Here is a 25,113-nt window from a genome sequence, read left to right on the forward strand (position 1 = left end):
TCACAGGGTAGTAGTCATGGGTGACTTCAACTTCCCAAACATTGAGTGGAAACTCTTTAGATCAAATAGTTTGGATGGGGTAGTGTTTGTGCAGTGTGTCCAGGAAGCTTTTCTAACACAGTATGTAGATTGTCCGACCAGAGGGGAGGCCATATTGGATTTAGTATTTGGTAATGAACCAGGGCAGGTGATAGATCTGTTAGTGGGGGAGCATTTTGGAGGTAGTGACCACAATTCTGTGACTTTCACTTTAGTTATGGAGAGGGATAGGTGCGTGCAACAGGGCAAGGTTTATAATTGGGGGAAGGGTAAATACAATGCTGTCAGACAAGAATTGAAGTGCAGAAGTTGGGAACATAGGCTGTCAGGGAAGGACACAAGTGAAATGTGGAACTTGTTCAAGGAACAGGTACTGCGTGTCTTTGATATGTATGTCCCTGTCAGGCAGGGAAGAGATGGTCGAGTGAGGGAACCATGGTTGACAAGAGAGGTTGAATGTCTTGTTAAGAGGAAGAAGAAGACTTATGTAAGGCTGAAGAAACAAGGTTCAGACAGGGCGCTGGAGGGATACAAGATAGCCAGGAGGGAACTGAAGAAAGGGATTAGGAGAGCTAAGAGAGGGCATGAAAAATCTTTGGCGGGTAGGATCAAGGAAAACCCCAAGGCCTTTTACACATATGTGAGAAATATGAGAATGACTAGAGCGAGGGTAGGTCCGATTAAGGACAGTAGCGGGAGATTGTGTATTGAGTCTGAAGAGATAGGAGAGGTCTTGAACAAGTATTTTCTTCAGTATTTACAAACGAGAGGGGCCATATTGTTGGAGAGGACAGCGTGAAGCAGACTGATAAGCTTGAGGAGATACTTGTCAGGAAGGAAGATGTGTTGCGCGTTTTGAAAAACTTGAGGATAGACAAGTCCCCTGGGCCTGACGGGATATATCCAAGGATTCTATGGGAAGCAAGAAATGAAATTGCAGAGCCATTGGCAATGATCTTTTCGTCCTCGCTGTCAACAGGGGTGGTACCAGAGGATTGGAGAGTGGCGAATGTCGTGCCCCTGTTCAAAAAAGGGAATAGGGATAACCCTGGGAATTACAGGCCAGTTAGTCTTACTTCGGTGGTAGGCAAATTAATGGAAAGAGTACTGAGGGATAGGATTTCTGAGCATCTGGAAAGGCATTGCTTGATTAGGGATAGTCAGCACGGATTTGTGAGGGGTAGGTCTTGCCTTACAAGTCTTATTGAATTCTTTGAGGAGGTGACCAAGCATGTGGATGAAGGTAAAGCAGTGGATGTAGTGTACATGGATTTTAGTAAGGCATTTGATAAGGTTCCCCATGGTAGGCTTATGCAGAAAGTAAGGAGGCATGGGATAGTGGGAAATTTGGCCAGTTGGATAACAAACTGGCTAACCGATAGAAGACAGAGAGTGGTGGTGGATGGCAAATATTCAGCCTGGAGCCCAGTTATCAGTGGCGTACCGCAGGGATCAGTTCTGGGTCCTCTGCTGTTTGTGATTTTCATTAACGACTTGGATGAGGGAGTTGAAGGGTGGGTCAGTAAAGTTGCAGATGATACGAAGATTGGTGGAGTTGTGGATAGTGAGGAGGGCTGTTGTCGGCTTCAAAGAGACATAGATAGAATGCAGAGCTGGGCTGAGAAGTGGCAGATGGAGTTTAACCCTGACAAGTGTGAGGTTGTCCATTTTGGAAGGACAAATATGAATGCGGAATACAGGGTTAATGGTAGGGTTCTTGGCAATGTGGAGGAGCAGAGAGATCTTGGGGTCTATGTTCATAGATCTTTGAAAGTTGCCACTCAAGTGGATAGAGCTGTGAAGAAGGTCTATGGTGTGCTGGTGTTCATTAGCAGAGGGATTGAATTTAAGAGCCGTGAGGTGATGATGCAGCTGTACAAAACCTTGGTCAGGCCACATTTGGAGTACTGTGTGCAATTCTGGTCACCTCATTTTAGGAAGGATGTGGAAGCTTTGGAAAAGGTGCAAAGGAGATTTACCAGGATGTTGCCTGGAATGGAGAGTAGGTCATACGAGGAAAGGTTGAGGGTGCTAGGCCTTTTCTCATTAGAACGGAGAACGATGAGGGGCGACTTGATAGAGGTTTATAAGATGATTAGGGGAATAGATAGAGTAGACAGTCAGAGACTTTTTCCCCGGGTGGAACACACCATTACAAGGGGACATAAATTTAAGATAAATGGTGGAAGATATAGAGGGGATGTCAGAGGTAGGTTCTTTACCCAGAGAGTAGTGGGGGCATGGAATGCACTGCCTGTGGAAGTAGTTGAGTCGGAAAAGTTAGGGACCTTCAAGCGGCTATTGGATAGGTACATGGATTAGGGTAGAATAATGGAGTGTAGGTTAACTTCTTAAGGGCAGCACGGTAGCATTGTAGATAGCACAATTGCTTCACAGCTCCAGGGTCCCAAGTTCGATTTCGACTTGGTTCGCTGTCTGTGTGGAGTCTGCACATCCTCCCCGTGACTGCGTGGGTTTCCTCCGGGTACTCCGGTTTCCTCCCACAGTCCAAAGATGTGCAGGCTGGGTGGATTGGCCATGAAAAATTGTCCAAAATTCTATGATTAACCTAGGACAAAAGTTCGGCGCAACATCGTGGGCCGAAGGGCCTGTTCTGTGCTGTATTTCTCTATCTATCTAAATCCTCCTTACCTGCACATCTTTGTCTGTGGGAGGAAACCGGAGCATCCAGAGAAACTCACGCAGACAGGGGAGAACATGCAAACTCCACACAGACAGGTACCCAGGGCCAGAATTGAAACCGGGTTAGGGCGGAATGTTGGCACAGTGGTTAGCACTGTTGCTGACAGCGCTGACGACCCGAGTTCAATCCCGGCCCTGGTCACTGTCTCTATGGCGTTTGCACATTCTCCCCATGTCTGCGTGGGTTTCACCCCCACAACCCAAAGATGTGCAGGTTAGGTGGATTGACCATACTAAATTGCCCCTTAATTGGAGGATGAAAATAATTGGGTATTCTAAATTTACTTTTTAAAAAGAATTGAACCCGGGTCCCTGGCGCTGTGAGGCAGCAGCGCTAACCACTGTGCCACCATGCCACCCCACAATGATACACAATGTATGAAAAATCATTTCATCAGCCATACTGCATTTTCCACATGATTTTCTCATGTTGGTCTTCACAAGGTTAACGTACCTGGTGGGAAATAAATTGCATCTGAAGCATTGCATTAAGAAATTTAAATTTATTCATTCCATTTTCAAATTGAATTCAGTTATTAAATGATATGTTGTTAGAAAAGCTCACCTGGATATTGAAGACCTTGCCATTTGTGAAATTGCATGCACCACTAATCCGTGAAGATGTATCTGGGACTGTAAGTCAGTTTTGTAGGTTGGCCTGATTGATTGGATGGTACATCCAAACTGATATTTATAGCTCAACTTTATTGACCTATGGGATTTAAAGGTGTCTTCTTAATTGAAAAGACAAATCCTAACATCCTGAAGAGTCTGTAGCTTTTTCAAATTTTCAATGTTTGCCCGATTGCCATTTCCCTAAAGTACAGATGTTGTGAAAATAATTAATAAGGCAGTGGGTTAGCCTTGCGGCCTCACGGCGCCGAGGTTCCAGGTTCGATCCCGGCTCTGGGTCACTGTCTGTGTGGAGTTTGCACATTCTCCACGGTTTTGCGTGGGTTTCGGCCCCACAATCCAAAAGATGTGCAGGGCAGGTGAATTGGCCACTCTAAATTGCCCCTTCATTGGAAAAAATGAATTGGGTACTCATTTAATTAATAAGGTTCCTTGAAATTCATCAAACATTCTAATTTGCTAGCTACAGTAGCAGGACGTGGACCTCCAACCTGAGCATCTCCAAACCTGTATCGTTTGGCATACCCTCTGACAGACCGCAACGGAAAATGTAACATTTCTTTGATAGTTTTTTTGATTATCATATCCAATTTGATAAATGCATTTTGCAACAATTTTGTGAGGATTGAGTGGGAAGACACGTGACAAAAAAGAATAGTGAGTTTAATTAACTGCCGTTATTGGTGTATAATAAATAAATCTAGCATTTTGTTAAAGGAAGGGATTCGGTGTGAACTGCCAATGGCTACCAATTGCCGAACAATTTGCACGACTACGCCACTACTAATTTGCACTCCGGCAACAGCAACTGACAACCAACTTCTCAAGAAATTGCTGCATTTCTGCGGGAAACATAAATTAAATGGCGCAGAAATTTAGGGCTTGGGTTTCACAATCCATTAACTCTTTTAATGCCCAGAATTATACTCCTACAATGCCACTAAACCTCAGAGTCCAAATGACCTTGGTAAATTCATTCAGTCATTGCCTCTCGTGGATTTGCAAGATTATTAAGTGGGCTCAGTCTTGTTGTTTGAAGATCTGTATGTAAATGTGGACAACTTTGTTTCTTATCTCTAGTTGGTTTAATTCAAATCTGTTACTTTCATTCCATCGGCTCCTATTATTGCAACTACCTATAGATACAGGTTTGTCATAGAGTCATAGATGGCGGGATTCTCCGATAATGGGGTTAAGTGTTGACGCCGTCGTAAATGCCAGAGCATTTTACAATGGCGTCGTCTGGCCGCTAGGATTAACGATCCCGCGGTGCACAGGAGGCCAGCACGGCACTAGAGAGCTTCACGCAGCTCCAGCTGCCGATACGGGCGCCAGCATGGACAGCGCGGGTCCATGCATGCGCGCCACTGCCAGTGCGGGTCTGTGCATGTGCGTAGGTTGCCTTCTCTGCGTCGGCCCCCGGCAACATGGTGGAGCCCTACAGGAGCCCGGCGCAGAGGAACATAGCCCCCCCCCCCCCCGAATTAGCCCGCCCACCGATTGGTTGCCCCGGATCGTGGGCCTGGCCACCGTTGAGCCCCCCCCAACCAGGACAGCCCCCACAGCCAGAACGCTGAGGTCCCGCCGGGTAGGACCACACGCGAACGACGCCGGCGGGACTCGGTTGAACATGGCGGGCAGTCAGCCCGTCGAGTGCGGAGAATCGCTGGGGTGGGGGCAAAGATGAGCGGCCACCAACCGGCGCTGCAGCGACTGAGCTGGCGCCATTGGCGCCGATTCTGTGAAGAATTGGCAGCCCGGCGTCGGAGCGGTGTCGCGTGGTTCGCACCCCCCCCCCCCCCCCCCCCCACCCCCCACCACCGCCACCCCCCCGCCAATTCTCTGACCGGTGCAGGATCAGAGATTCCCGCCCAGAGTTTCACAGCACAGAAAGAGACCCTTCAGCCCATCAAGAACCTATCTATTATCCTATGGTATTTCAAGTGCTCATCTAAATGCTTCTTTTTAAAAAAAATTTTGAGTACCCAATTAATTTTTTCCAATGAAGAGGCAATTTAGCGTGGCCAATCCACCTAGCTTGCACATTTTTGGGTTGTGGGGCGAAACCCATGCAAACAGGGGAGAATGAGCAAACTCCACACGGACAGTGACCCAGAGCCGGGATCGAACCTGGGACCTCTGCGCCGTGAGGCCGCAGTGCTAACCCACTGCGCCGCCGTGCTGCTCTCGTCTAAATGCCTCTTAACTGTTGTTGGGATTCCCACCTCTATTACCCTTTCAGGCAGTGAGTTCCAGCTTCCCGTTACCCTCTGTGTGAAAATGTTTTTCCTCAAATACTCTCTAAACCTTCTGCCCCTTACCTTAAATCTATGCCCTCTGATTCTTGACCCCTCTACTAAGGGGAAAAGTTTATTACTACCTACCCTATCTAGGTCCCTCATAGTTTTGTACACCTCAATCAGGTTCCCCCTCAACATTCTCTGCTCTAAGGAAATAAACCCCAGCCTAACCAATCTCTCTTCATAGCTGAAATGCTCCAGCCCAGGCAATATCCTGGTGAATCACCTCTGCACTTTCTCTAGTGCAATCACATTCTGTCTATTATGCCACAACCAGACCTGTACACAGTACTCTCGCTATGGCCTAACAAACATTTGAAACAGCTCCATCATAACCTTCCTATGCCTCGGCTAATAAAGGTAAGTATCCCATATGCCTTCTTAACCACCTGATCTACTTGTCCTGCTGCCTTCACGGATCTTTGGACATGCACCACAAGGTTCCTCTGCTCCTCTGTGCTTCCCAGCATCCTCCCATTCATTCTGTTTTTCCTTGCCTTGTTCATCCTCCCAAATGCATCACCTCACACTTTTCAGGGTTAAATTCAATTTGCCACTGTTCTACATATCTGACCAGTCAGTTTATATCCTCTTTGCTATTTACTATTTCCTCAAAATATTGAAGCAAATTTGATGACATGGTCTCCCCCCAACACAGCCACGCTGACAATCCTTAATTAATCTTTGCCTCTACAAGTGGAGATTAATTCTGTTCCTCAGAATTTCCCTACCACTACTGTTAAATTCACTGGTCTGCAATTACTTGGTTTTCCCGTACTTCTCTTCTTGAATAATGGCACCACATTAGCTATCCTCCAGACCTCTGGCACCTCTCCTGTGCCAAAGAGGATTTGAAAATTAGCACCAGAGTGCCTGGTATCTCCTCCTTTGTCTCACATAGCAGTCTCGCATACATTTCATCTGGGCCTAGGGATTTATCCACTTTTCAGCCTTCTAAAACCGCTGACCCATCCTCCCTCCCAATGCTAATTGTTTCAATTATATCACAATCACCCTCCCTATTTTCTATTCCTCTTTTATCCTTCTCTATAGTGAACACAGGTGCAAAATACTCATTTAATACCTCACCTAGATATTTTGACTCCACGCAGATTGTTTCCTAATGGACTTTACTCTTTTCCTGGTTATCCTCTTGCTCTTAATATACTTATAAAATACCTTTGGATTTTCCTTTATTTTACCCGCCAGTATTTTCTCACACCCTCTCTTCGCTCTCCTAATTTTTTTTTTATTATTCCCCCTGTAGTTTCTGTACTTTCTGGGGCAACACGGTGGCACAGTAGTTAGCACTGCTGCCTCACAGCGTCAAGGACCCAGGTTCAGTTCAGGCCTTAGGCGACTGCCTCTGTGGAGTCTGCACATTCCCTAGGGGCAGCAGGGTAGCATGGTGGTTAGCATAAATGCTTCACAGCTCCAGGGTCTGAGGTTCGATTCCCGGCTGGGTCACTGTCTGTGTGGAGTCTGCACGTCCTCCCCCTGTGTGCGTGGGTTTCCTCCGGGTGCTCAGGTTTCCTCCCACAGTCCAAAGATGTGCGGGTTAGGTGGATTGGCCATGCTAAATTGCCCGTAGTGTCCTAATAAAAGTAAGGTTAAGGGGGGGGTTGTTGGGTTACGGGTATAGGGTGGATACGTGGGTTTGAGTAGGGTGATCATGGCTCGGCACAACATTGAGGGCCGAAGGGCCTGTTCTGTGCTGTACTGTTCTATGTTCTATGTTCTATTCGCCCTGTGTCTGCGTGGAATTCCTCCAGCTGCTCCGTTTTCCTCCCACAGTCTGAAGATGTGCAGGTTAGTTGGATTGGCCATGCTAAGTTGACCATTAGTGTCCAAAGATTAGGTGGGGTTACGGGTTTGCAGGGGAATGGGCCTAGGTAGGGTGCGCTTTCAGAGGGTCGGTGCAGACTCAATGGGCCAAATGATCTCCTTCTGCACTGGAGGGATTCTATGATTCTCTTTGAGGGCATCCACTATTTTGAGCTCCCTGAATCTTCCATAGGCCTCCTTTTTTCCCCTTATCTAATCCCTTTTCTCCCTTGGTATCCAGGGTTGTCTGGCATTTTTGGTCCCATCATTGACCTTTACTGGAACATGTTGACCCTGTACTCTGTTACCTTTTTGAATGCCTCCCACTATTCTGATGTGAATTTTCCTACAAGTAGCTATTCCCAGTCCACTTTGTGAGATCCTGTCTTATCGTATTAATATCAGCCTTCCCCAATTCAGAACCTTTATTTCCGGTCTCTTTTCGTCCTTTTCCGTTACTGCCTCAAACTGTACCAAATTATTGTCACTATCACCAAAATGATCCCCCACTGACGCTTCTATCATCTGCCTGGCTTTATTTCTTACAATTAGGTACCGCCCCCTCTTTGGAAGGCCTTTCTACGTGTCTGGATCAGAAAGCTCTCTTGTATGCACTTTAAGAATTCTGCCCCCTCTAAGTCTTTCACATTTTTCCTATCCTGGGCAATTAATATCGTGGAAGTTGAATTTCCCTACTACAGTATTATTACATTTTATTATTATTTTATTTTTGCACTTCTCTGAGATTTGTCCACATATCTGCTCTTCTATCTCTCCATGAATATTTGGAGGCCTAAAGTAGACTCCCTGCCTCCTTTTTGTTTTTAGGTTCCACCCATATGGCCTCAATTTTGGAGCCTGCAAAGATTTTCACAGTAACTTCATTGCAGTATTAATGTAAGCCTGCTTGAGAAACTAATAAAGATTATTATTGTTATAGCATCCCTCCTCACTACAATAATTGACTCTTTGATCAATATTGCGACACCATCTCCTCTTTTACCACCCCACCCCTTCCTCAGTTGAAGATTCTATACCCTGGAATATTGAGCTTCCAGTCCTGCCCCTTCCTCAACCATGTCTCTGTGATCGCAATAATATCATACTTCCAAACGTTAATCAGCGCCCTTAATTTGGATTTGGTTATTGTTCAATTTGTTTATTGTCACGTGTACCGAGGTACAGTGAACAGTATTTTTCTGCGAGCAGCTCAAACAGATCATTTAGTAAATGAAAATAAAATGAAAAGGTAAGAGATGTAAAAAGAGGATCTGTTTGGGAGAGCTCGCAGAGAGTCACCTCGCTCTGGCGCCACCTTGTGCATAATTCATCTGCCTTCCTCGTAGGACTCCTTGCATTAAAAGAATTGCCATCCAACCTTCCCATATTCTCTTGTGCCTTAACATGTGCCTCATCGCTCTGCCTTCCACACTGATTTGATTTTTCTTCTTTATTTGGCTGTGCATCACCCCCAATTGTACCTCCACTCTGTAACCCACCCCCCTGCCAAATTGGTTTAAAATAAGGTTGCCGTTTTTTGTTTAGATCGTAGAATTTACAGTGCAGAAGGGGGCCATTCAGCCCATCGAGTCTGCACCAGCTCTTGGAAAGAGCACCCCACTTAAGCCCACACCTCCACCCTATCCCCGTAACCTAGTAACCCCATCTAACCTAAGGACAATTTAGCATGGCCAATCCACCTAACCCTGCACATCTTTGGAGGTAACTGGGGTTTCCAGAACCGTTTTATTTTCTTCCTACTTGGACAATACTGTTGGACCCTGGTGGTTTTAACTTTTAATTAAAGCTTTTCCATTTTAAAATGGCGTCTAAGGTTGAAGCTGTGCATATTACACTTTGCATGTTTCATGACATTGGCGATGCTAAATCTGTTTCCTTTTTCCACACCATTATTACCCAGGTATCATTGATTATCCCATTTCTTTGGACACCTCCACATTTTACAAGCCCTGGTATCATTCTGGTGAGTCTACACTGTATCCTCTCCATGCCAATATACACTTTCTGAGGTGTGCTGCTGTATGCTTTCCACTAGATGGGGACTGAGCAATGCTCTGTACAATTGAACATAACGGGCGAAATTCTCCGCACCCGCGGAAAGTCGGCAAACGGTCGTAAAAATCGGACCGTTTTACGACGGTCGCGAAGGCTTCATTTCCCGACCGATTCACTTCCTGGAAATGGGCTAGCAGCGCGGCCGCGTCAATTACGTGCGTGATGACGACGGAACGCGACGACGACACGAACCCGCCATGTGACGCCGCCCGACGCCGTAAAAAGGCGCGGGCGACCACAGAATCTGTCGGGCAGATGTCGGAGCCTAGGCGAGCTGCACCTCGCTTTATTGATGCAGACGTCGAGGCGCTGCTCGATGCCGTGGAGCAGAGGAGGGGCATCATCCGCCCGCGGAGAGGGCATCGCCAACCTGCCAGCACGGTACGCCAGGCCTGGCGTGACGTGGCTGCTGCCGTCAGTGCTGTGGGGCAGACCCCTCGCTCAGCAGAGCAGTGCCGAAAGAAGCTACACGACCACCAGGTCTGCCAGGGTAAGTGCCATGAGGGTGCCCCCTAGTCACAACCATCCCTTCCCCCTTAACTGCCCGGGGGGGGGGGGGGGGAGAGGGATTGAGCAGAGTTATTTGAGGGTGGTGTCCAAAGTTGTCACAGACCGCGCTCTGGCCCCGAGGAGAGATGCAATCATCTGATGACAACTTGCCCCCCCCCAAACTGTGCCAGTATCAGAACGGACTTCTGATACCTACCGTTTTGTAATGATCTACCTATGTTTCCTCCCCCAACAGGCCAAGGCCGGTCATAAACCACCGTGAGCGGCACAAGACTGGAGGGGGTTCGCCCAACATGCACCCCCTCAGCACCTTTGAACAGAGGGCACTGGACCTTGTTGGGGGGTCTGCCACCCGCGATATCGCGCAATGCGAGGTTGGCGGAACTGCAGCAAGTGAGACAACCCTCCCTGACAAACACCCCCCCCCCCCCCCATCCTCTGTCCCTTCACACACCCTGCCCACTGGGACACCTCCCCATCCTCTGTCCCTTCACACACCCTGCCCACTGGGACACCTCCCCATCCTCTGTCCCTTCACACACCCTGCCCACTGGGACCGTCCAGCGGCCTGCCGAGCAAATCGAAATAACCCGTCTCATTCTCTTCCCTAGGACGTGATGCCGAACGACCAGGGCCGTCTGGCTGCAGACGGAGACAGGAATCTGCCGCCACCTCACCCGGGGCCTCACAACAGAGGGTGCCCGATCAGCGGGCAGCCCTATCTGCCCCAAACCCAATCTGCGGACCAGGACGCACAGAGGGTTCGAAGTCCACCACCACCACCAGAAATGGCCAGGGACAACCCTCCTGTCGCTGAGCAGCCCCACACCCTGGACGAGGGACCTAACCATTGAGAGCGTCGGGCTTGCGGCACTGCTTTCTCCCCACCACTTCCATTATCCCAGAGATACACACCCCGGCGGGCCTATTTAGTGATGAGTCTCCTGGGGCACAGTCTGGTTGGCACATCACAGATGAGCAGGTACAGCAGGTGGAGGTCGGAGCAACAGAGGGCCCGGACTCGCGGAGGCCAGACCAGGCCCAGGATGCAGCTGGCTCCCAGACGTTTTCGGAGTTCCTGGAGTTTCTCAACCCACCCGCACAGCCGATGCCTCAGGAAACCCAGGGAAACAATGACGGGATGAGGGCTTCCTTCCAGACTCTGCAGACGCTGTTAGAGGAGTCGATCTGCGTCCAAGAGCAGGGAGTGGTGCCGCTCATGGCAGAGACCCAGTCCGACACCGCACGGGTGGCATCCGCGGTGGAGGCAATGGGTCAGGTTATGCAAGACGTTGGGATTAATGTGCACGCGTCATCCTCGGCCCTGGACAGGGTTGCCCTCTCACAGGCAGCAATGTGCCAGAGCCAAACCGACATTGCCGGCGCCCTGCGGGCCATGGCCGAGTCTCAGCAGGTCATTGGCCAGTCGCAGCAGTCAGTCGCCGAGAGCATCAAACCGCCTGACACATGTGCTGGATGGCGTCGTGCACACTCAGGTTGAGATCGCACAGTCCCTGGCGGGAATGTCTAACTCCCTGGACTCCGTCTCTGCAAACCTTCGGATCCTGGTGGATACCGTTGCAGGCCTCCAGGACTGGCAGCGCCAGGTGTCGGTGGTGCGACGGGGAACCTCCCCGCTCGCACCTCTGTCCCAAAGTGAGGCCCGGGGGCCACCGGGCTCCCCGAGGGAGGAGGAGGTTTCGGGGCCCGTCCCATTAACTCCATCACGGGACGTCCCGGAATTCTCGGCCTCCCCCCGTCCCATCCCTGGTGCATCGGGTGGGCAGCAGGCAGAGCAGGGTGGCACAACGTCACCCGAGACGCCCACAGAGCAGCCTGGCCCATCAAGGCCGGGTCGCCCCAGGAAACGCTTGGCCAAGGAGAAACGAGTCGAGGGGGGCGATTCGCAGCAATCCTCCTCCACTCCTGCTGTATCATCTGGGGATTCACTTAGACGTAGTGGTAGGGCCCGTAAGGCAACTAAGATAGACACTGAGTAAGTTGGCACGGGTGAAGGGCACAGTTTAGTTGTAGGGGCTAGGGCACCTGTAAATAATTGTTAATATTAAACGCACTGTTCCACCTTACTTGTAATACCGTGTGATTGTTCCACAGCCACAGGAATCGTGATGGTGACCGAGTGTCGCTGGGGGTGACGGGTGGTGAAACCTCGGTGCCGGGTGTGCAGTCCCTGCCCCTACCCCCTCCCACAGCTAGCCCACGCGGGCACGTGATGGAGTGTCAGTGACGAACTCAGCGGCCACCAAGGTGGATGGTTCAGCTATTGCCATGGGTCAGACTCTCTCTAACGATTCTGAGCTCACAGCTCTTCGCAGAGCGGGCTGTCATCATTCCACATGGCACTGATCACACCCGCTGACACAGCCATCAATGTTGTGCCATTCCGTCTGGACCCAGTGATAAGCGTCATGTCGAAGTGGAGCAGTGTACACTGAGGGGGGGGGGGTTGTGGTGGTGGCAGTTGTGTGGTGACCCTCTGCATGACTAGCGATGCAGGTGGTGGTTTGGTGTTCATCGGGGACGTCACATGCGATGCGTGAACCGTGCTGCCACCATGGCGTCGCGTGCCCGCCGTCCTTGCCGGGTCCGTCGTGCCGCCTCCTGGACATCACCAGCACCTGGGTCGTGTCTGCGTGCTGCGCCCCGCCACTCCGCCAGCCTCCTCCTCCTCCTCCTCCTCCTCCTCCTCCTCCTCCTCCTCCTCCTCCTCCTCCTCCTCCTCTGTGCTGGCACCACTGCCACTAGCTTCTCCCTCCGCCTCCTGCAACAGGTCATCTCCCCTCTGCATCGCGATGTTGTGCAGCGCACAGCAGACCACTACAATGCGAGCGACCCTGTCGGCCTGGTACTGCAGGGCCCCTCCGGAGTGGTCCAGGCACCTGAATCTCATCTTCAGGAGGCCAAGGCAGCGCTCCACCACACCCCTGGTTGCTGCATGGGCCTCGTTGTATCGTGTTTCCGCATTGGTCTGAGGCCTCCGTATCGGCGTCATCAGCCAAGACCTCAGCGGATAACCCCTGTCACCTAGCAACCAGCCCCTCAGCCGGGGGGGACGTCCCTCAAACATCGCAGGGATGAACGACTGCGCTAGTATGTAGGAGTCATGCACACTCCCTGGGTACCTTGCACAGACGTTCATGAACCTCATGTGGGGGTCGCATACCACCTGGACATTAATGGAGTATGTCCCCCTCCTGTTTGTGAACACGTCCCTGTCCACAGCAGGCGGGCGCATGGGGATGTGAACAGTCGATTGACCCCTGAACCCTCGGTATCCCGGCCACACTGGCAAATCCACGGGCTCGTGAGTCTTGACTTGCTCGGTCCTCGGGAAAGGTGATGTAGCGATCGCCGATGGCATAGAGGGCGTCGGTCACATCCCGGATGCACCTGTGCACCGATGACTGGGAGATCCCAGAGATGTCCCCGCTCGGAGACTGGAAGGAGCCGGTAGCATAGAAGTTCAGAGCGACCGTCACCTTGATGGCTACCGGGATCGCGTGTCCTCCCCCCGTTCCACGTGGGGCGAGGTGCGACAGGAGTTCGCAGATATGTATCACCGTCTGCCTACTCAGCCGGAGTCTTCTCCTGCAGGTGATGTCCGGCATTGTTAGGAAAGAGACCCGGACACGGTACACCCTCGGCTTTGGTCGTCGCCTCTGACGCCGTGGCTGCACCCTCACTCTCTCCTCTTCCTCTTCCTCCTCCTCCTCCTCCTCCTCCTCCCCCCCCCCCCCCCCCCCCCCCCATGCTGCTCGACGACTGGCAACTCCTCGGCCCTTCCCTCTGCTGCTGCAGCTGGCCCTGCATCCACTGCGGGTTGTGGGTGTGGATGCTGCTGCATCTCCAAATCCAGTAGAGCTGCCCCAACCACTGCGCAGAACATAGCCGTTCTGTTCCCATGCATCGTGCTAACCTACAGAAGGGTGGTGGGGGGCAGAGAAACGGGACATGTTAGACGGACGTTAGTCGACACCTCGGCAGCCGCCAGCCATGGGATACCAGTGTGTCCCGGTGGCCTGGTCGCGCTGCTGACACGCGGTCAGCCTAACCCCTGGTCACTTTCTGCATCCAACGGCCAGTAAACTATGGCCTCCTCACGGGTGCGTCAGTGGCCTGTGGCCGGAAGCCACAGGTGAACCAGCGCCCGTGTCCTTGTCACCTGCACACCATGGCATGGTGGCAGACATTTTGTTATGGGGTTGGACGGCTCACTCTCTACCTAACCCCCCCCTCCGTCGCCCCCCACTGCCCCCTCCGTCTCCCCCACTGCCCCCTCCGTCTCCCCCACTGCCTCCCCCGTCTCCCCCCCACTGCCCCCGCTCTGGACCCCCTCCCGTTCCCAGGGATGCCTTCCCCGTTGTGGCCAGACTCGAGCGGTGCGCTGAGCGGTGCGCTGAGCGGTGCGCAGAGTGGTGCCCTGACCTCCTCCAAGCAGTCGTCAGCCAGGCCGACTGGTTGACGAATTTAAAAAGCAGGTGTGTTTCACGACGTCCAAACAGGGCGCCATGACGTCGGGACTTCGGCCCATCCGGGCCGGTGAATAGCGGGGGGGCTCTCAGTGGCGATTCTGGTCGTGTCAGGGGCGGGAAGGAGGCGTTTGTCGGGAAACGCGACTCCGACAATTTGCGGGGTTCGGAGAATAGCGGGAGGGCGTCGGAACAGCGTCGCCGTAAAAATTTCCGACGCCCGCTATTCTCCGACCCGTCGTGAGTCCGGAGAATCTCGCCCAACGTTTTGCACTCCAACTCAATTGAGATAAATGCCAACATCTGTTTTTTCTAACTTACTGTACCGTTACACTCGGCTTTAATGAGTTATGTCTTAGCGCACCTTTTATTTCACTACTGTTCCTAATCTCGTCATCAAGAAAATATTCCAATTTGTCCTTCTCAGATCCAGATTAATGCAAAGTATCCTTCTGCTCACTAATAACTTGGCTTTTTTAAAAACAAATTTGAACTACAACATGGCCAGAAGTTTTCCGGCCATCGGGATTCACTTTATCCGCTCTCAGCCCCGGGTTTCCCGGCAGCGAGGGTTGGCTTCAATGGGAAATCCCATTGACAAGCGGCGGGAAGAGAGAGTCCCGCGCCGCCAGAGAACGGCGCTACCGAGAAACATGTGGCTGGGGGATTGGAAAATTCAACCCCGTGTCCCAGGTAGGAGAACATAAGTTTATTAACTCAGTGGTGGTAGAGTTTTGGTACTGTTGGCAGGTCTGGTTCCCTGTGCACGGCAGGAGTCTCCTGAATGGAGAGGTTCAAAAGTCAGTGCTGAACATCACCACCATCATCAGTCTCCTCCCCCCCCCCCCCAACGCCCCTTCACATGGGCGAAGTGGTTCAAGTGCTCCACCACCTATCTGGACTCAGCCACCATCTCTACAGTGTCAGGCTGCTTGTCTCCTATCCAGCACTGAATGAGTAGAAATTCCTCACAACTAAATATTGGGAAGACTGAAATCTTTGCCCTCAGTCCCACTTCAAAATTCCATCCCATTTAATCCATTCCTTTCTCAAACAACTGTTTGAGGCTGGAACAGACTATTTGCAGCATTGGCCTCATAGTTGATGCTGAGGTGAGTGGCCAAGGACTTATCCATACCCTCATTAAAACTGTCTATTTATACTTGTATAACATCAGCCATCTACCTTGTCTCAACATTTGCTGAGTAAACCTTCATCCATTCTTTTGCCAGCTTGAAACTTGAAAAATCCAACATGCTCCAGTTGGCCCCCTATGTTCTACCCTTAACAAACTTGAGATCACCCAAATCTCTACTACCTATGTCCAAATTCACAGCCAAGTCCTGTTCATCCATCACCTCTGTACTTGCTAACCTATGTAAGATCACAGTAAATCATGGCCTGGATTTTAAAATTCTCATCCTTGTTTTCAGAGTCCTCCATGGTCTCATCCCTCTCTGTCTCTGTCATTTGTCCCAGCCCAACAAATGTATTAGAGAGGCTGCAGAGGAGATTCACCAGGATGTTGCCTAGGCTGGAGCCTTTCAGCTATGAAGAGAGGCTGGTGAGGCTGGGGTTGTTCCTCTTCGAGCAGAGAACAGTAAGAAGTCTTACAACACCAGGTTAAAGTCCAACAGGTTTGTTTCAAATCATTAGCTTTCGGTGCACAGCTCCTTCCTCAGGTGAATGAAGAGGTCAATTCCAGAAACACATATGTAGACAAAGTCAAAGATGAAGACGATGCTTTGAATGCGAGTCTTTGCAGGTAATTAAGTCTTTACAGATCCAGAGAGAGGGGTAATCACAGGTTAAAGAGGCGTGAACTGTCTCAAGCCAGGACAGTTAGTAGGATTTCGCAAACCCAGGCCAGATGGTGGGGGGTGAATGTAATGCGACATGAATCCAAGGTCCCAGTTGGGGCTGTACTCATGTGTGCGGAACTTGGCTATACGTTTCTGCTCGGCGCTTCTGCGTTGTCGCGCGTCCTGAAGGCTGCCTTGGAGAACGCTTACCCAGAGATCAGAAGCTGAATACCCTTGACTGATTAAGTGTTCCCCGACTGGAGGAGAACATTCCTTCTTTTTTTTTTTTATAAATTTAGATTACCCAATCATTTTTTCCAATTAAGGGACAATTTAGCGTGGCCAATCCACCTACTCTGCACATTTTTGGGTTGTGGGGGCGAAACCCACGCAGACACGGGGAGAATGTGCAAACTCCACACGGACAGTGACCCAGAGCCGGGATCGAACCTGGGACCTCAGCGCTGTGAGGCGGTTGTGCTAACCACTAGGCCACCGTGCTGCCCTTGGAGGAGAACATTCCTGCCTGGCGATTGTCGCGTGATGTCTGTTCATCCGTTGTAGCAGAGTCTACATCGTCTCGTCAATGTACCATGCTTTGGGACATCCTTTCCTGCAGCGTATGATGTAGACTACCATGCTTCGGGACATCCTTTCCTGCAGCATATGAGGTCCACATGAGTACGGCCTCAACTGGAACTTTGGATTCATGTCGCATTACATTCACCCCCCACCATCTGGCCTGGGCTTGTGAAATCCTACCAACTGTCCTGGCTTGAGACAATTCACACCTCTTTAACCTGGGTCACCCCTATCTCTGCATCTGTAAAGACTTAATTACCTGCAAATGCTCGCATTCAAAGCTTGCATCTTTGACTTTGTCTATATATATATATATATATATATATGTTTCTGGAATTTACCTCTTTATTCACCTGAGGAAGGAGCAGTGCTCCGAAAGCTAGTGATTTGAAACAAACCTGTTGGACTTCAACCTGGTGTTGTGAGACTTCTTACGGTGCTCACCCCAGTCCAACGCCGGCATCTCCACATTAGAGCAGAGAAGGCAGAGGGTTAGGGTGAGGGAATAACCAGGGGTCATAGATTTAATGTGAGGGGCAGGAGATTTAGAGGGGATTCGAGGAAAACCTTTTCACCCAGAGGGTAGCAAGAATCTGGAGCTCACTGCCTGAAAGGGTGGTAGAGGTGGGAACCTTCAACATTTAAGAAGCATTTAGATGAGCTCTTGAAAGGCCATAGCACACAAGGCATATTCTGTAGGGTTTCTGCCCTCTGCTATCTGGTAGCCTGATAATCATGAGGTTCTGACGGCAAGACCTGTTCTCCTGGCCTTCCACCTTCCGCTTGAGCGTTCCCTGGGCCGTCACCAACCTCGTCACTTCTGCCTCGAGCTGATCACTCTGGTCGGTGTCCGTTATTTCCAGTTCCTGCACCGTTGCCTCTAATAAAGAGTCTCCAATTGCCGCTCCGTCCCCTCCGGTGCCTCCCTGAAGAGGGCCGAAGCGATTACTATCGGTGGCTTCACAGTTATCTTGAGGTCCTCCTTAATGGAGTCCCTGTGTTTTAGGAGCTCTTGTGTAAAGAGCTTCATCCATTGCTCTGTCAGTGGGTGGGCCGAGGTTAGCGTTGGCGGTCCCTTTCGTTCTCCCAGGTCCTGCTCCGCTTCACTCCTCAAGTCTGCGGTCTGGATCTTCCTCCCCAACAGAATATGTAGCACAGATGCTCGGAAATTTGGTCAGGGGAGAAAGCTTCCCCAACCCCTCCAGAGGTGGAGAGGGCCCACAGGTTGCTCCAGCAAAGGCCCAAAACAGGAGAACCACCGCGGGCGATTATTGCAAAGCTCCACAAATTCCAAGCCAAGGAGTGAATCCTGAACTGGTCAGGAAGCTTACACTCCTGCAAATGGGAAGGGCATATGGGTCATGCCCCACATTACGTGGATGTGAGGTTAGAGATGGGCTGGACCCAGCACCCTCCATGCGACAAGGTGTTCTGTAAGCCATCGGTGGATATGAATCCTGCAGCCAGAATGGGGAGGTCCCATCTTTCACAATCTGAAGGCAGTGATAAGGGGAGAAATAATAGCCTGAAAGACACTCAGTACAGGAAGGAGAGGGTGGCTAGGCATCAGTTGATTGACTCCATATTGGAGGTGGATCAGCGGTACTCCATGGCCCTGACCGTGGAGCTACTAGCAGAGAGGAAAAAGTTACAAATGGGGTTTGTCCTGCTCTCCACTGGGAAAGCAGCGCCCCAACTCTGCCAAGCCTGGGGGCGACATTTTATGAATATGGAGACAAAACCAGCCGTCTGCTGGCTCACCAGCTGAAAAAGCAAGCAGCCCACGAGTCAAGTAGTCCACGTAGAAGATAAGAACGGAAAGCTAGTCACGGCACCAGATAAGATCACTGAGGCTTTTGCGACGTTCCAACGGGAATTGTACTCCTCCGAGCCCCAGATGCGGGCTTGAAGATGAGACAATTTCTCGACGAGCTGGACATACCAGTGGTGGGGGATGATAAACGACTGGAAGCACCACTAGAGCTGGGGGTAGTCATGGAGAGCATCAACTCCCTGCAGTCGGGGAAGGCACCAGGTCTGGACGGATTCCCGATGGACTTCTATAAAAAATCCTTGTGGCAACACTAGCCCTGCTACTGTGGGAGATGTTCAACAACTCGCTATCGAGAGGGACCCTGCCACTCACACAGGCACAGGCCTCGATTTCACTGATACCTAAAAAAGACCCAATGAAGTGTGGGTCATATGGACCCATATCACTCCTAAATACTGATACCAAAGTCCTGGCGAAGGACCTGGCGAGGTGACTGGAGAGTTGCATGCCACAGTTGGCCGTGAAGGACCAGGCGGCCTTTTTCTATTTTTAAAATAATTTTTATTAAAATTTTCAAAAACATATCAAAAACATAAAATTGAAACAAGACAACCGTATTAACAACAACAAAAAGAAAAAACACAATAACCCCCAAAGCCAAACCACCCCCCCCCCCTCCCAGTAACTACAAAAAGAAGAAATAGATAAGCACCCGGCATATTCAATAAACACCTATACACATTTCTCCCTTCCCCCGCAACAGACCCCCCCCCCCACCCCCGGGTTGCTGCTGCTGCCGGCCTATTTTCCTACCGTTCCGCCAGGAAGCCCAGGAAAGGCTGCCACCGCCTAAAGAACCCCTGTACTGATCCCCTCAGGGCAAATTTCACCCTCTCCAATTTGACGAACCCGCCATATCATTGATCCAGGCCTCCACGCTTGGGGACCTCGCATCCTTCCATTGAAGCAAAATCCTCCGCCGGGTTACTGGGAACGCAAAGGCCAGAACACCGGCCTCTTTCGCCTCCTGCACTCCCGGCTCCACTGCAACCCCAAAAATTGCGAGTCCCCAGCCTGGCTTGATCCTGGATCCTACCACCCTCGACACCGTCCTTGCTACCCCCTTCTAAAACTCCCCCAGCGCTGGGCACACCCAAAACATATGGGCGTGGTTCGCTGGACTTCCCGAGCACCTAATACACCTGTCTCCACCCCCGAAAAACCTACTCATCCTCGTCCCAGTCATGTGGGCCCTATGCAGCACCTTGAACTGTATGAGGCTAAGCCTCGCACAGGAAGAGGAGGAATTCACTCTTTCCAGGGCATCCGCCCACATCCCCTCCTCAATCTCCTCATCCAGCTCCTCTTCCCATTTACCCTTCAGCTCCTCCACCGAGGCCTCATCCACCTCCTGCATGACATGGTACACATCCAAAATCCTCCCCCCTCCAACCCACACCCCCGAGAGCACCCTGTCCCGTACCCCACGTGGGGGCAGCAGAGGGAAACCCTCCACCTGCCGCCTGGCAAACGACCTAACCTGCATGTACCTAAACATGTTCCCCGGGGGGAGCCCAAACTTCCCCTCTAACTCACCCAGGCTCGCAAACCTCCCATCCACAAACAGGTCCCTCAACCTCCTAATATCTACCCTGTGCCAGCCAATAAACCCGCCATCGATGCTCCCTGGTACAAACCAGTGGTTCCCCCTGTATCGGAGACTCCATCGAGCCCCCCACCTCCCCCCTATGCCGTCTCCATTGCCCCCAAATTTTGAGGGTAGCCGCCACCACCGGGCTCGTGGTATACCTCGTTGGAGGGAGCGGCAACGGTGCCGTTACCAGCGCCTCCAGGCTCGTGTCCACACAGGACGCCATCTCCATCCTCTTCCATGCTGCCCCTGCCCCATCCATTACCCACTTACGCACCATCGCTGCGTACCCACAGAGGTTGGGCAACACTAGCCCCCCCCCCTATCCCTGCCCCGCTCCAAAAACACCCTTCTCACCCTGGGAGCAGGCGGCCTTTTTCAAGGGCAAACAACTAACAGCTCACATCAGACACCTGCTGAAAGTGATCATGACCCGACCCAGGGAGGAGACACAAGAAGTTTTTTTTTTTTTGTTTTTTTTTAAATTTAGATTACCCAATTATTTTTTTCAATTAAGGGGCAATTAACGTGGCCAATCCACCTACTCTGCACATTTTTAGGTTGTGGGGGCGAAACCCACGCAGACACGGGGAGAATGTGCAAACTCCACACGGACAGTGACCCAGAGCCGGGATCGAACCTTGGACCTCAGCGCTGTGAGGCGGTTGTGCTAACCACTAGGCCACCGTGCTGTCCCGAGACACAAGAAGTGATCATCTGGCCATTGCTCTCAGATCAGAGAAGGGGTACAGAGGGGAGAGAGAGAGCACAGAGTCTCACTCTATGTGGATGACCTGCTCCTCTATGTCTCAAACCCCCTAGCGGGTAACTAGCAACCAATGAAGGCGGGAGGAGTGGGGGGTGCAGAGACCAGAACTGGGACATATAAATGGAACAAAGGAAAATGCGGGGGTGGGGGGCATGGGAGGGGGAGGGTGGTGCAGGCAGGCGAAGGGGAGGGGGACACGAACCAGGATGCAGGGCGAGCAAAACAGAGGAGCCAGAGGTGATGAGAGATACATGGGTGCGACCACACCAAAAATACGGCCAATTGATGCTAAACACTCCCCCCTGGTATATTTTAATACCAGGAGGTGACACACACAAAGTAAGTCTGACATGGAGGGGGTAGCCGACGACGTAAGACCCGATGTAAGGGTTCCTGTAGCTGTATCTATACACACGCTACGCTTATATACATACCTGTGTATGTTCCTATGGTTGTGTCTTTAGAAGAATTGCGATTTAAAAAAAAAAAATTTTTAATTAAGATTTTCAAAACTATATCAAAAACATAAAATAACGACACGAAAACCATATTAACAACAAGAAGAAGAAAAAACACAATAACCCCCAAACCCCCAGTAACTACAAAAAGAAGAAATAGATAAGCACCCGGCATATTCAATAAACACATATACACATTTCTCCCGAATTGCGAATTTTAATGGCATCGCTATCATTACCATCACAAACTCTGGGCCATTGTGCCAAATTATTTGTTCCAGAAAGAATTAAAGCAGTCACATAGGTCAAATGGCCTTCTTCTGAGCTATAAACTCTATTGTTCAGAAATTAGGCCATTATTGAACTCTTATGTCGCATGCACCTCATTGTGAAGCCCAAGGCCACCCAGAAATCGGAACTCGGGGACTCATCCACATCTTCGAGGGGTGCTGACGCACCCCTGTTATGCCTCCACAGGTAGCTCGCTGTGCAAAATTAATTCATTTTTGGTCAATGTCACATTTCTGAGGTAAGTTTTACCAGAGTGTTTGGAATGAGCAATTGGTGGTTCCTAGTCCTGTTGGCCACGCTCTTCCTCCTCCTGGCTCCTCAGAATACCTCATACCTGCCCTTCTCATGTATAATACATTTTGGTCCTTCAAAAGCAGTTTGAACCTTCATTATATTAAATAGGCCAATGGCTTGGTTTAAGTATCCATCTAAGGCTCTTTAAAAATGGACCACCCAAATTGAGTAGTGGTGCCAATCCTTCTGCAGAAGAAGAAGTTGTCCCACTGATAATGTATATTACTGTACAATTCTACCTATGTTGGGAGGTGATAATTTGCAAAAATGTTAAAATAACCAGTCTCATTTTTGATCAAATATGTTGACAAACTACAATGTAAATACTTAGCATAATTAGATACATGTAATCTGAATGTACAACTGCACAGTGTCAAACCTGGAAGCTTGTGTTGACTGAGGAAAGAAAATGCAAAACTGAATCAGTCGTCCATTAGGGGGCAGCATATAGCAACACAGCACAAATGTGATAAATTGGCACTTATAACTCCTTGCCTGTATATTGTGTGCTTTCAAAATTACTTTTTCACTTGAGAGCTCAAACAGGAGAAATTACTGATTTTCAAATTATGTTTGCGAAAAGTCAAAATCTGAAATAAAGGAAACTGCATTGTAAAAAACCATAAAGCCTGCTTAGTCAAAGAATTCCTTATAGTCTGCTGGGTTGAATCTAACCTCTAGTCGTTTTTGGGAAATTAATTATTGAGCCACCCGATGTGTGTGCACATTTATTATGCTCTATATTCTACGAGAACTCCATGTGGCCCAAGCTGACTAAGTCTCCATTTGAGCATTGGCTGTTGCCCATGGAGACATGTCTAGGCAGCCTTCTGAAGGTTACACATTTGACCAATTGAATCTCAAAACTGGAGGATATCGCATTGTCTTCTCCACTATGGTCATCTGTGCTGTCTCCAAAATTCCGGATGTATACTCTATCTCCTGCCTTGAAACCTCTGTCCTGCTTCACTTAATTACCTGCAAAGACTCGCATTCAAAGTATCATCTTGCATCATTGACTTTGTCTATATATGTGTTTCTGGAACCCACCTCTTCATTCACCTGAGGAAGGAGCTGCGCTCTGGAAGCGAGTGATTCGAAACAAACCTGTTGGACTTTAACCTAGTGTTGTAAGATTTCTTACTGCTTCTGGTGGTCACGATACATTTTCTGGAGGTCTTGTTACTTTTCCACCTTCCCTCTAAGGTTGGTAATTGTCAAGCTTAAATGAGTTTGGAGCCGTCGGCCCCTCAGTAGCTTCGCCGGCGCTACCTCGGTCATAACGTGCGGCGTGGCCTAATAATTCAATTAAAATGTGCCAGTTTTGTTTTAACTGACCCTGTAGTTTTTTTTTTTTCATGCCCTGCTTAGAAGTGTGCACTGCCCACTCAGCTAGACTGTTCAAAGAAAGATGACATGGAACGATTCGACTATGCTTCAACCTATTCGTCTGCATAAACCGCAGAAATTTCTCACTTGTGAAAGAGGTGCCTTTATCGGTGACAAGCACCTCTGGTATACCGTGGATGCCGAACGATTGGTGTAGCTTCCCTGTGGTGGCTCACAAAGTGGTGGAAAGCATCCGGCATACATATATCCACTTTGAGTGGGCATCAATCAACAGCATAAACATTGACCCCAGCAAGGTTGGCGTGCAAATGCATCCAGGGGTGTCTCTGTCACTCCCATGAATGGAGCGAAGCTGATAGCGGCAGCTTTTGATGTTTTTGGCACGCTGCACACTGCTGCACCATTCACTCAATATCACCATCGGGCCCTGGCCACCACACATTGCTCCTGGTATGCATCTTCATGTTGGACGCCCCCCGGATGTCCTATGCGCAAGTCCTGAAAAATTATTTTCTGGCCTTGCCTCCGGGCTATCATGCAGGCTCCTCACAGGAGAATGCCATCCTCCACGCTGAATTCCTGCTGCTTTATTGTGAATGCTCGCAGTTCTTCTGGACGTTTCCCTTGCAGTTCTCCATGTAGGATGATGTGGCGCAATTTTCCCAAAAGAGGGTTGAGTCCATGCATAAATGTGTGAGGCCATGACAGGTTATGTGTCCATAAAATTTAGGGTCAACCCCAGGTTCGTCTGGTACTGGCGGGGATGGGGGACATATAGGCAATGGGAGTTGGCCAAGGGTATCCGTGTGTGCAATCTGTGCGCCTAGGTGATTCTCTAAAGTACATTCATACGCTGTGAACAGGAATGCCATTCATTGGATCCTGGCTGAAGCTTTGGCGTTATCACTTTGTCTTCTTTGAAAAGGCCGAGTAAGGGCTTGTGGTCCGTGATTATTGCAAAATGACAACCATAGAAGTCCTGATGAAACCTTTTAACTGCAAAGATCACGGCCAGCGTTTCCTTTTCAATTTGAGTGTAACGGAGCTCTGCGTCAGCCAAGGTTCTTGCAGCTTAGGCTATCAGCAGCTTTGTCCCATCGTCCCACCAGCATCGCACATAAGCATCAGTGTTTTTGATGGGCCGTTGTGCATCAGTGGCCTGGAGGTCAATAGCTGCTACTTTACTTTGGCAATTGCCTCTTCTTGTGGCACTTTCCTTGCCCATTTTTGGTACTTCTTAAGAGCACACATTGAGGCGCCAGAGTGGTTGCCAGATGAGGAATACGTTTTCCATAATAGTTAATGAGCCCTTGGAATTATTTTAGCTCTGTGGCATTCTCTGGCATTGATGCCTGCTTTACGGCTCTGACTTTCTCTTCTACCAATTGCAACCTGCCTTTGTCAACCTGGTACCCCAGGTATATGACTTCTCTGCCTGGAAGACGCACTAGCCTCTTTTCAGGTGAACACCTACCTCTGAGTAATGGTGGAGGTCTTTTTCTACGTTATAGAGCATAGAACATAGAACAGTACAGCACAGAACAGGCCCTTCGGCCCTCGATGTTGT

Source organism: Scyliorhinus canicula, chromosome 5 (genome assembly GCF_902713615.1).
Source record: "Scyliorhinus canicula chromosome 5, sScyCan1.1, whole genome shotgun sequence".
NCBI classification, from domain to species: Eukaryota; Metazoa; Chordata; class Chondrichthyes; order Carcharhiniformes; family Scyliorhinidae; genus Scyliorhinus; species Scyliorhinus canicula.